The following is an 11770-nucleotide window of genomic DNA, read 5'->3' on the forward strand; positions in this document are numbered from 1 at the left end:
TGGGAGCTCTTGTACTCCCCAGTTTTCCTGATCACAGTCTTTATCTTGGTGACGTTGTAGCTTCCTAGAGAGAGGGATGGCCAACTTTCAAACAAGTGTAAATGGAAAAAGTGGTACTGAGAGGTGGTTATGTTAGTGACGAGACTGACATCTCTTTGTTAGGTGGCACAATTGAGTTGACTTAATTCTCTTGGTGTAACCAATACTCCTGGGGAGACATGGCTCATTATTCAGGTCTGTGAAACTTTCTGAGTAACCTAGAAATTGTCTTATACAGTATGGATAGACTAGACTGTGTAGGCTTTTAGACAGAATGAAATCCAAATTTGGGGCTAACGTGCACAGCTACAGATTTCTAAGTGTGTCTCAAATGCCATGGTTTGAGCAAAATGGTCACATCTCCACTTTCAGCGGACTCTGAAGAACAAGGTAGCCACTGCCTTTGTTGTTGTTGTTATTTGTTTTGTTTTTCTTAAATCACTCTTATTCCCTTGGACCTTGCTGTGTCCAGTGCTAAGTGTTGAGTGGAAAGGGTCACATTTATTAAAGATGTATTAGGGCGTCCCAAGATTATAAATTATGGAAGCAATGTTTACATTTTACAAAGATCAGCTTCGGTATCATATATAGGAGTATGTTTTCAAGTGTTGACCTTGGTGTGTTTGCTGCTTAATTTAAAACAAACAAAAACACAATACTGTTCATTTTAAACTTTCTTTGTCGTTAAATTATGATAAGGCTGAGGGAAAAGTCTTGCTGTTGATTTATATATGAATCAAGAAAACATCTATCTATAGGTTTATGATTTTGCAGTAAGTGGATAAGAGGATCTGTTAACCATGAGAAGTAGTATTACCAGTAGCTGAGTGGATAAAGTTTATTTGCTACCCCTGTTTCCAAAGCAAGGAGGTACTCTATGTAAAGAAATTTAGAATTTACGTTGGAGATGTTAGAGTAATGTAGGTTCAAAGCAGGTGCAGCTAAGTAGAAAGAATGGAGCCTTTGGAGTTAGTCAAGGGAATCCTAATACAGTCACTTACTGCTAGCAAGTAACTTACCTGCCCTGAACTTCTGTTTTCCTGTCAATAAAATGGGAATAATAATAGTGCGAACCACATAAGGTTTTCTGCTAACTTAATGAGATTATGCATTATGGGTCCCTAAAACTATTCTCATAGCTGATTTTCATTACTGATATGAGCAACATGTTTTAGATGACTATAAAGAGTATTCTTTGCCTATTATTGATAGATATTGATGGTAAGGATGGGTGCATCTTGTGGTGTGAATATTCAGAAAATAAAAGATGAAAGAAATGGAAAATGCTTTCTATTACCGCAAGGTTGTATGATGAAGGATTTTTACAAAACAACAGAAAAAATAGACCCAGTTCTTCAGAAGAGTATCTAAATTGTGGTAAAGAAAATCTTGAGTCCTTGCTAGGATTATTTTTTATAAAGTATGACTCCAAGGCCAAATTGTAGATACCTTTAACAAATAAATAGCCTACAATAAATATTCGCAATTACGTTCTATTACATTACAATTGATCTGATTATTACCATGATCTGATTATGGTAGACATTTTCATTTCCTCTTTTTATTTGATTTTTATTTTGTTTGACTAAGTGAATCACTCTTGGCTCATTCAACACGATGCTGGAAAGCAAAAGAGGAATCTTTTTGATATGTGAGCTATATACCTTGAGAAGAAAGTTTTATTTCATTTGGTATGAAAAGAGAATTCCCTCCCAAAGGAAATAGACGAGAAGAACCAGACTTAATCAGGAAGTTCATATTCCATTCACTTATTCATCAAATATTTATCTAGTGCCTGGCACTGTTCTAGGTGCTTATAACCAAATCCTCTTGGGACAGTCTAATGCATTTCAGGGCTTTTCAGGTTCCTGTTTCTCTTCCCCTACCCCAAAATTAAAAGATAAAGGTTTAAAATCAAAATTGTTGCTGTTCTCTTCTAGCTTATTGCCAGTATGTAGGAAAGCTATTGATTTTTGTAATTTTATCTTGCATCTAGCCACCTTACTGAATTCATAATACCTTTCAAATCATTTTTCAGTTCATTGCCTACTTAGAAAAAAAAGGGATTAATATATTTTGCAATTCAATGCTTCCTTTCAAATAAGATTTCCCCCCCCCATTTTATTGCATCGGTCAGGACCAATGGATACTCTAAATAGTGAGGGCATGCTTATGTTGTTACTTGTTGAAGGGAATGTACTAAGTATTTTCTCACTAGATAAAAGTTTGCTGTTGGTTTCTTATCAAATTAATAGTTTTTTAAATTCCTAACTTACTATTTAAAAAAATCAGGAGTGGAATTTGGATTTAATGCCTTCTTAGCATTTATGGAAACGGTAATTTGATTTTTCTGCATGAATTAATATAATTAATTGATTCTAATACTGAACCTTATTTACATTTATACTTAGGGTGAATTTTACTTGGTTTGCGTTCAGTTTGCTAATTTTTTTTTTTTTAGCTTTATTTTGAGAGAGAGAGAGAGCGCGAGCGGGGAACAGGCAGAGAGAGAGAGGGAGAGAGAGAATCTCAAGCAGGCTCCATGCTATCAGCACAGAGCCCAATGTGAGAGGCATGACAAACCATGACATTATGACCTGAGCTGAAACCAAGAGTCGGATGCTTAACTGACTGAGCCACTCAGGCGTGCAAGTTTGCTATAATGTTTTATATGGTGTTTTAGATTTATTATTTTCTGTTTATTCTGTCCTTTTTTTCCCTCCCTTTTCTCCATTTCTTGACTTTGGTTGGATTGATCAGGTATGCTTTGTTCAATTTTATTTTCCCCCAAGTTCTATTTCCTGTTTCTCTTTGACCAATGTTTACATTTTTCTACTATAGGCAAGATTTAATTAGTAACTATAATTTTCTTCGGAACAGGAAAGACTTTGGGCTTGCTTTTACTTCCCCTTCAACGTTTTATTGAAATCATCCTGAATTTGAGTTCCTGATTGTGATAGATCTTTTTTTTTTAAATTAATGCCTCTTCTATTTTATTAATTCATTTCTTAATTGCATCAAACCTCACAGTAACATCAGCTCTCCATTAAAAACTAATGTGTTCTTTCTTGAGCAAGGCTTTATTCTGATTTATTTTTCAGTATGCTACATTATGTCTGTGAGTAACTGAAGTTAAAAGAGAAACCTTGGATGATATACATTATATGACAACACCTGAATAATATACGTTACTCTTTTCTGAGTGGTAATTTGGCTGCGTTTTTCCCCTTCAGACACAAATAGAAGTTGCTCCATTGCCTGCTTAAAAAAATTTTTTTTTGTAATGTTTATTTATTTTTGAGAGAGAGAGAGAGAGAGAGAGAGAGACCGCAAGTGGGGGAGGGGCAGAGAGAGAAGGAGACACAAAATCCAAAGCAGGCTCCAGGCTCTGCGCTGTCAGCACGTTCAAGATACAGAACATCATCTACACAGGTTTTCTTCTGCCCCTTCACAGTCCATCCCTTCCTGCAGTCTTAGCCCCAGGTGACCACTGATTTGCTTTCTGTCACTATTGTTAGTTTGCATTTTCTAGGATTTTGTATATTTGGAAACATAAAACATATACTTTCCTGTGTCTGGCTTCTTTTACTCAACATAATGATCTTCATCATATCGTTATACGTGTAGCTTGTTTTTATTATGGTCAGTATGCCACTGGATGAATGTACCACAATTTATTTATTCATTCATTAATGGACGTGTAGGTTGTTTCTAGTTTAGGGCTATTAAAAATTAAGCCACTGTACTTGGAAAAGAAGAGCAAACTAACCTAAAGCAAGCAGAGGAAGGAAATAACAAAGATTAGAGTGGAAACCAATGGAATGGCTAGAGGGTAGAAAAAACCCAGAAAATTAATGGGACCGAAATATTGGTTATGTGGAAAAAAAATCAACAAAATTGACAGACTTTTAGCAGGATTGACCAAGAAAAAGAGAAGATTCAAGTTACTAAAATGAGAAATGAAAGAGTAGTCTTTACTATTGAACTAACAGAAATAAAAAAGCATTATAAAGGAATATTGTGAACAATTCTATGCTAATAACTCAGATGGGATGGACAAATTTTTAGAAAGACACAATAAAGGGTTGCCTGGGTGGCTCAGTCTGTTAAGCATCTGACTCTTGATTTTGGCTCAGGTCATGACTTCATGGTTTGTGAGTTTGAGCGCTGAGTTAGGCTCTGCGCGGAAAGTGAGGAGCCTTTTTAGGCTCCGTCTCTCTCTCTACCTCTCTCTGCCCCTCCCCTATTCTCTCTCTCTCTCTCTCTCTCTCTCTCTCTCTCTCTCTCTCTCTCTCAAAATACATAAAACATAATAAAACTACTAAAAAAGAAACATACCCATCACCTCCAAGTTTTCTCCCACCCTCTTTGTATTATTAATACTATTATTACTATTTGTAACAAGAACACTTAACATAAGATCTACCCTCTTAGCAAAAATTTTTTAAAGTAGGTTTTACACCCAACACGGAGCCCAGCTCAGGGCTTGAACTCATGACCCTGAGATCAAGACCTGAGGTGAGGTCAAGAGTTGGACACTTAACTGACTGAGCCACCCTGGCGCCCTGCTCTTAGCAAAATTTTAAGTATACTATACAGTATTGTTAACTGTAGGCAACTATGCTGTACTTTAGATCTCTAGAATTTATTCACTTTGTATAATTGTAACTTTGTACCCTTTGACTAATACCTCCCTATTTTCCCCTCCCCCATCCCCTGGCGATCTCCCTTCCAGTCTTTGCTTCTGTGAGATAGACTGTTTTAGATTTCTCATATAAGTGGGATCATGTAGTATTTGTCCTTATGTGTCAGGCTTAATTCATTTAGCATAACGTCCTCCAAGTTTATTCATGTTATTGCAAACGGCAGGATTTTCTTTTTGAAGGCTGAATAATATTCCTGTGTGTATATGTGTGTGTGTGCACTTACCCACTACATATATATTCTTACTGAGCTCTTGATATATTCTGGATAAAAGTCTTTGTCAGCTACATGTATTATATTTTCTTCTACTCTGTGGTTTGTATTTTTACTTTAAATTTATGTGTGTATATGTGTGTGTGTGTGTGTGTGTGTGTGTGTGTGTGTGTGTGTGTAAGAGAGGGAGAGAGAGCAAAAGAGAGAGATTGAAATTGAGGTTTTCTTGTGTGTAGGCAATGCATCCAAATGGCAGAAAATACAGAAGATAACAAAATGTTATCTGGTGGTAAAGTCTCCCTTTTGCCCATCACCTCCCTTCCTCTGGCAGCTGGTTCCCCTCGGCAGAGGCAACTAATGTTACCAGTTTCTGGAGAAACTTTCTAGAGACCTATGTTACGTTTAAATATAAAAATGCATACATCGAATCTTTTTAAAAAACTCAAATGGTAGGGGTGCGTGGGTGGCTAAGTCACTTAAGCCTCTGACTTCAGCTCAGGTCATGATCTCACGGTTCTTGAGTTTGAGCCCCACATGGGGCTCTCTGCTGTCAGTGCAGAGCCTGCTTCGGATCCTCTGCCTCCCTCTCTGCCCCTCTTCTCTCTCTCTCTCTCTCTCTCTCTCTCAAAAGTAAACATTTTTTAAAAATTAAAAAAGTAAATAAAAAAACTCAAATAGTAGCATACTTTAGCAGTGTTTTGTATCTTGCTTTAAGCTTAGCCATAGATCTTGGAGATTGTTCCATATTGGGACATAAAGTTCTTTCTTCCCCTATCTTGCTCCTCTTTCAATGATGGCATAGCGTTCCATTTTTTCAGTGGGTTTAGCACTTAACACTCCCAGATAAGAAGTCTGTGCTGGTGATTCTTTTTCTTCTTTACCTAATCTTGCACATATTTCTAGATTTTTCCTTCCTAAGTTTAGAAATTTCACCAGCCTGCTGCTATTTAGAGGTGTATTTTTCTTAGGTATTTCCCCTTGAAGCCCTTTCAATTTTACTGCTTTGTCTATGTCCTTTTCATTCTTCATTCCCCTTTTCAGGGAAAAGGACCGTCTGGATTTTAGTCTTTCCTTTTTGGGACTTCACTTTTTCTTGGCTCATTCTATCATTTATATTTTCAGTCTTTTGGGAGGATTCTTTGATTTGGTCTTCTGAATGATGGATTCATTTTTTATTTCATTCCCTTCCAATATTTCTACTTCTCAATTTAAATTTAATCTCGCTTCCATTTGTTTTAGCGCTCGTTTTTGGACCTGCTGTCAGAATGTGATGTCCAAGATGAGGATGTTGACTTAGGGCAGGAACTGACCTCCTGTAGACTGGAGTGCGTGGAGTTTCTGGTCTGCACATGGGGGGCCTGCTGCTTCTACCTTCTTGGAGAGGCACATGCTGTTGCCTCACACAATGAGACTCTGTTCTTGTGCTGCCACTGGGGTGCGTATTTGTGTGGTCATACGTGTGTGTGTGTGTGTGTGTGTGTGTGTGTGTGTGTGTGTGTGTATAAACATGTCCATATGTATGCACAAGCAGTGCACAGAGACTCTATGGCCTTTGTCCTGACTGCAGTGATTGGGTGGGGAGGTAAGGAATATGAGGTAAGGAGAGGATAGAGAAGAGACACTTGGAATTACTCTTGGTGGCCTTCCTGTCAGGGTGTGTGGCTGATAAAGGACAATAGGCTAGATGGACTACTCTTTTTTTTTTTTTTAATGTTATTCACTTCTGAGAGAGGGAGAGAGAGACAGAGCACGAGCGGGGGAGGGGCAGAGAGAGAGGGAGACACAGAATCCGACGCAGGCTCCAGGCTCCAACCTATCAGCACAGCGCCCGACGCAGGGCTCGAACCCATAAACCGTGAGCTCATGACCCGACCCAAAGTCAGACACTCAACCAACTGAGCCACCCAGACGCCCCTAGATGGACTGCTCTTAAAATTTTTTTTTTTCAACGTTTATTTATTTTTGGGACAGAGAGAGACAGAGCATGAACGGGGGAGGGGCAGAGAGAGAGGGAGACCCAGAATCGGAAACAGGCTCCAGGCTCTGAGCCACCAGCCCAGAGCCTGACGCGGGGCTCGAACTCCCGGACCGCGAGATCGTGACCTGGCTGAAGTCGGACGCTTAACCAACTGCGCCACCCAGGCGCCCCTAGATGGACTGCTCTTAATTGAGGAAGTGGGGCCAGAGTTGCCCTACAGATGGAGAATTTCACAGCTGATCCCAAAGTATGCCTCCTCCTTTCTTTATTCAAGTTGCACTTCATCATCCCCCCCTAACCATCTCAGGGCCCGCTCCTGCTATGAGTCGCTGTCATTTCTGAATTGGGTTTTCTTCCCCAGGCCCTGTGCAGCGAGTCCCATCTCTTACTGTATCCCCCGGTTCCCACTGTGGCCCATTTTGGTTTTGGTTTCTCGACTCTGGCTAAGTTTGATTTTTCTGTAGGTTTGATCCTGTCTGCTGTACCTTTTACAGAAGCCCCTCAAAATTTTTTTTGACTGATGGCATTCCTCCCTGTTTTATGGCTTTTTAAATGGATTTATTCTTTAAAAAATTTTTTTTTTTTACTTATTATTATTTTTACATAGGGTCCATGCCCAGCCCAGAGCCCATCGTGGGGCTTGCACTCATGACCCTGAGATTGAGACGTGAGCTGAGATCAAGAGTTGGATGCTTAACCGGCTAAGCCACCCAGACGCCCCCTAAATGAATTTATTCTTATTTTTATGTTTCTTTTGTCATTTCCTTGGGATCTGAGTGACACGAGCAGCAAATACAGGGCTCAGCCACCACCATTGTGGACTTAGTGTTCCTCATTACTTTCCACTGGCAGGGGTGTAATAGCCCCTTTAACCAGTTTCTCTCCTTGTTTATTCTCTATCCACCAATTTTTAATGATAGCGGCAGCTACTAAATTGTTTGCTCTGTGCCATATATTATGTCGGAGCTGATTTAACTGTTCTTTCATTTTGTACCTCCTGTGTACCACGCAGATATTATCCTGGTTATGCACTGCTGCTTAACAAACAACCCCAAAATGAAGTAGGTTAAAACACAAATTTATTCTTATCTCTTGCTCTTCTGCGAGTGGCCTGTCCTCAGCTATGTGGTTCCTGCTGGAAGTCTCTCATGTGGTCATCTGAGGATTCAGCCGGACTGGATGCCTAAGATAACACAGTTGTGGCTAGCAGTTGACTAGAGTGACATCTCTACGTGGCTTGGGCTGCTCAAAGTGTGGTAGACGGGTTCCTGGAGGACATGTCCCAAGAATGAGCATTCCAAGAGACAGGAAATGCAGCATCACTCCTGCGCTGTTCTTTCGGTCAGAGCAAGCATAGGGTCCGCGCAGATGGAACAGGGTGGGTTGATGGACTCCAGCTCTTGATGGGGAAGCAGCCGCCTCACGCTGCAGATAAGCATGTGGGATATGAATTGCCACAGGCACCATGCTGAGATACCAAGATAACTGATACCAGGTGCATAGTTCCTCACACCTTAGGGCTCCGTGGCAGGAACAGGTAGGAACAGGCAATGATAGTGTGAAAGACAAGTGTTATGAAACGGCGAGGCCCAGGGGCCCGTTGACAGCATTGTGAGAGATATGTAACCCATACTGGCCAAGTGCTGGCGGACTGTGGATGGAGAGGTCGGTTGAGAAAGAACACATCTTACCAGGGATATTTTTGGATCCGAGTCTTGAAGCACACATGGGCATTGGCTAGGTGGACAAGGAGGAAGAAGGCATCCCAGGACATATCCACACCATGCCTCTGTCTGAGATGTGCATAGCATTAAAAATGTTCTCACACTGCTTCAGCACAGCATTTGGCCAACTGCCGTTTGTGTCCTTTGCTTCCTTGGGTGATTTTGAGGGCTGTCTACTTTCCTGGGGCTTGAATTTCCATAGTGAGATGAAATACAGTGGCTATCAAGATTACCGTCTGCCAATAGTCACAACTGACAGAGGAAAAGCACTTGGGACATTAAGACACTGAAGACAAATGGATGTGGGTGGTGTCTCCTGCACTTTTGTCCTTGGTGTGAATATCAGTGACACTGAGGCATGGCTGAAGGTTAAAGAAGGGGATATCGGTTCTGTTGTCAACATTTTCTCTGTAGCTAAGGCAGTTCAACCTGTCACAGATTCCCCTAAACCGAGTATTGTCATTCAGCCCATGCTCTCTCTTCTTGTTTACAAAAGCCTTCCTTGCTCTTTTGACTCTGAACAGAGCTTTGAAAAAGACATTTTATTTTGTAGTTGTCCTAAGTATTTTTTTAGTGCGGTATAGGAGAAACAGTGTGGCTTTAGAAGATTTTTAAAAGATTTTTTTAGGGTTTTTTTTTGCTGATGACTATACATATACGTACATGTATATATACGGATATATACATGTACGTATATATATGTATATACGTACCTATATATATATATACACACACACGTATGGAGATATATATATATGTATATTTTTTGCTGATACGTAAACACACACACACACACACACACACACACACACACACGTTTTATCCAAGTATAGTTGACACACAATGTTACATTAGTTTCAGGAATACAGCATGGTGATTTAACAAGTTTGTACATTATGCTATGCTTACCAGAAGTTTAGCCACCATCTGTCACCACACAACACCATTACAATACCACTATTTTCCTATGCTGTACCTTTCCCCTGTGACTTACTCATCTCTTAACTGGAAGCTGTATCTCCCACTCCCCTTCACTCATGTTACCCATGCCCCACCCCTCCCTTCTGATAACCATCAATTTGTTTTCTGTATTTATGGATCTGTTTCTGCTTTTTGTTTGTTTATTTGTTTTGTTTCTTAGATACCACATGTAAGTGAAATCATATGATATTTGTCTTTGTCTGCCTTGTTTCACTTAGCATAATACTCTCTAGGTCCATCCGTGTTGCCACAAATGGCAAGATCTCATTCTTTTTATGGCTGAATAATATTCCATTGTATACACATATCATATTTTCTTTATCATTCATCTATGGATGGACATTTGGGTTGCTTCTATGTCTTGTAAATGCTATTGTAAATGATGCTGCAATAAATATGGTGTGTATATCTTTTTGAATTAGAGTTTTCATATTTTTGGGGTAAATACCAAGTAGTGGAATTACTGGATCATATGGTATTTCTACTTTCAATTTTTTGAGGAACCTCCCCAGTGTTTTCCACAGTGGCTGTGTCAGTTTACATTCCCACCAACAGTGCATGAGTGTTTCTTTTTCTCTACATCTCTGCCAGCACTTGTTATTTCTTGTGGGTTTTGTTTTTTTCTTTTTTTTGATTTAAGCCATTCTGACAGGTGTGAGGTGGTATCTCATTGTGGTTTTGATTTGCATTTCCCTGATGATGAGTGATGTTGAGCATCTTTTCGTATGTCTGTTGGCCATCTGTATGTCTTCTTTGGAAAAATGCCTGTTTAGGTCCTCTGCCCATTTTTTAACTGGATTATTTGTTTTATCCAGAGGTAAAATTTTTTTAATCTTTGCCAATTCGATGGGAAAAATATCTAGTTTTCATTTTTGTTTTGTTTGCTGTTGATACAGAGTAATTATTGTTATTGGTCATGTTTACATCCATTTGTCCGTTTTTGCATCAGGCTGTTTTTTTAAGTTGATTTTCAAAACCCTTAATATGTTAAAGCAAACAACTTATGTTTATATATGGTCACATTCTTTTCCCAGTTTGCTATTATCTTTTCATTTTTACTAGTTGTGAGTTTTTGATATAGAGAAAAAAATATGTTCATCTTGTAGTCTTTTCCTTCACGGATTCTGCTTTTGGTTTTGGGCTTAGAAAGCCCCTCCCAAGCATAGGATTATATGTACTCTTCATGTAAGTCACGAATCATCAAACTAAGGCTAAGAGGGTAAGATCTGGCCAGCCACCTGTTTTTGTACAGGCCATGAGTTAAGAACTTTTTTTTTTTTGAAATAATTATAGAGTCATGGGAAGTTACCAAAAATGTCTAAGGAAGTCCCAGGTGCCCTTTAACCAGTTTCCTCCACAAATATCTTAGTAATACCAGGAAATTAACGTTGGTATAATCCACAGAACTCATTCACATTCCCCAGTTTTACATGCACTCGTTTGTGTGTGGATGCATGTATATACTTCGTTCTGTGCACTTCTGCCACATGTGTAGGTATTTCCAACCAGGACCACCGCAATCAAGATACAGACTGTTTCATTACTACAAGGCTCCCTCCCGCTGGCCTTGTATAGTCCTCCCCTATCCCTCACCCCTGACACCATCAGTCTTAAAAGTTGTTTTCACATTTTTAAATGGCTGGGGGAAAATATGTATTTCATGATATGTGGAAATTAGTGAAATTCAAAATTCAGTGTCCAAGTAAAAAAAAATTTTTTTAACATTTATTCATTTTTTGAGAGACAGTGAGTGGGGGAGGGGCAGAGAGAGAGAGGGAGACACAGAATCCCAAGCAGGCTCCAGGCTCTGAACTGACAGCACAGAGCTCGATGCAGGGCTCAAACTCAGGGACCGCGAGACCATGACCTGAGCCAAAGTCGGACGCTCAACTGACTGAGCCACCTGAGCACCCCCCAAGTAAAATTTTACTGGAAAATAGCCACACTCATTCATTTACCTACTGTCTATGGCTGCTTTTGGACTACGACAGCAGGTTTGAGATATTGCAACAGACACTGTATGACCTGCAAAGCTGGAAACATTTACTATCTGGCCCTTCACAAAAAAAGTTTGCTGAACCCGATATAAATTGTCATATATAGGGCACCTGGGTGCCTCAGTCAGTTGAGC

The 11770-nt window shown here is 39.7% G+C and overlaps 1 protein-coding gene across 2 annotated transcripts in view; it reads left to right on the forward strand.

The window, feature by feature from the left end:
• Positions 1-11770, forward strand: part of SNX30 (sorting nexin family member 30) — a 119335-nt gene that overhangs the window by 19122 nt on the left and 88443 nt on the right. The gene's annotated exons all lie outside the window — the stretch shown is intronic.

The sequence above is a fragment of the Herpailurus yagouaroundi genome, unplaced genomic scaffold (assembly GCF_014898765.1).
Source record: "Herpailurus yagouaroundi ecotype Mexico unplaced genomic scaffold, PumYag 160, whole genome shotgun sequence".
Taxonomy (NCBI): Eukaryota; Metazoa; Chordata; class Mammalia; order Carnivora; family Felidae; genus Herpailurus; species Herpailurus yagouaroundi.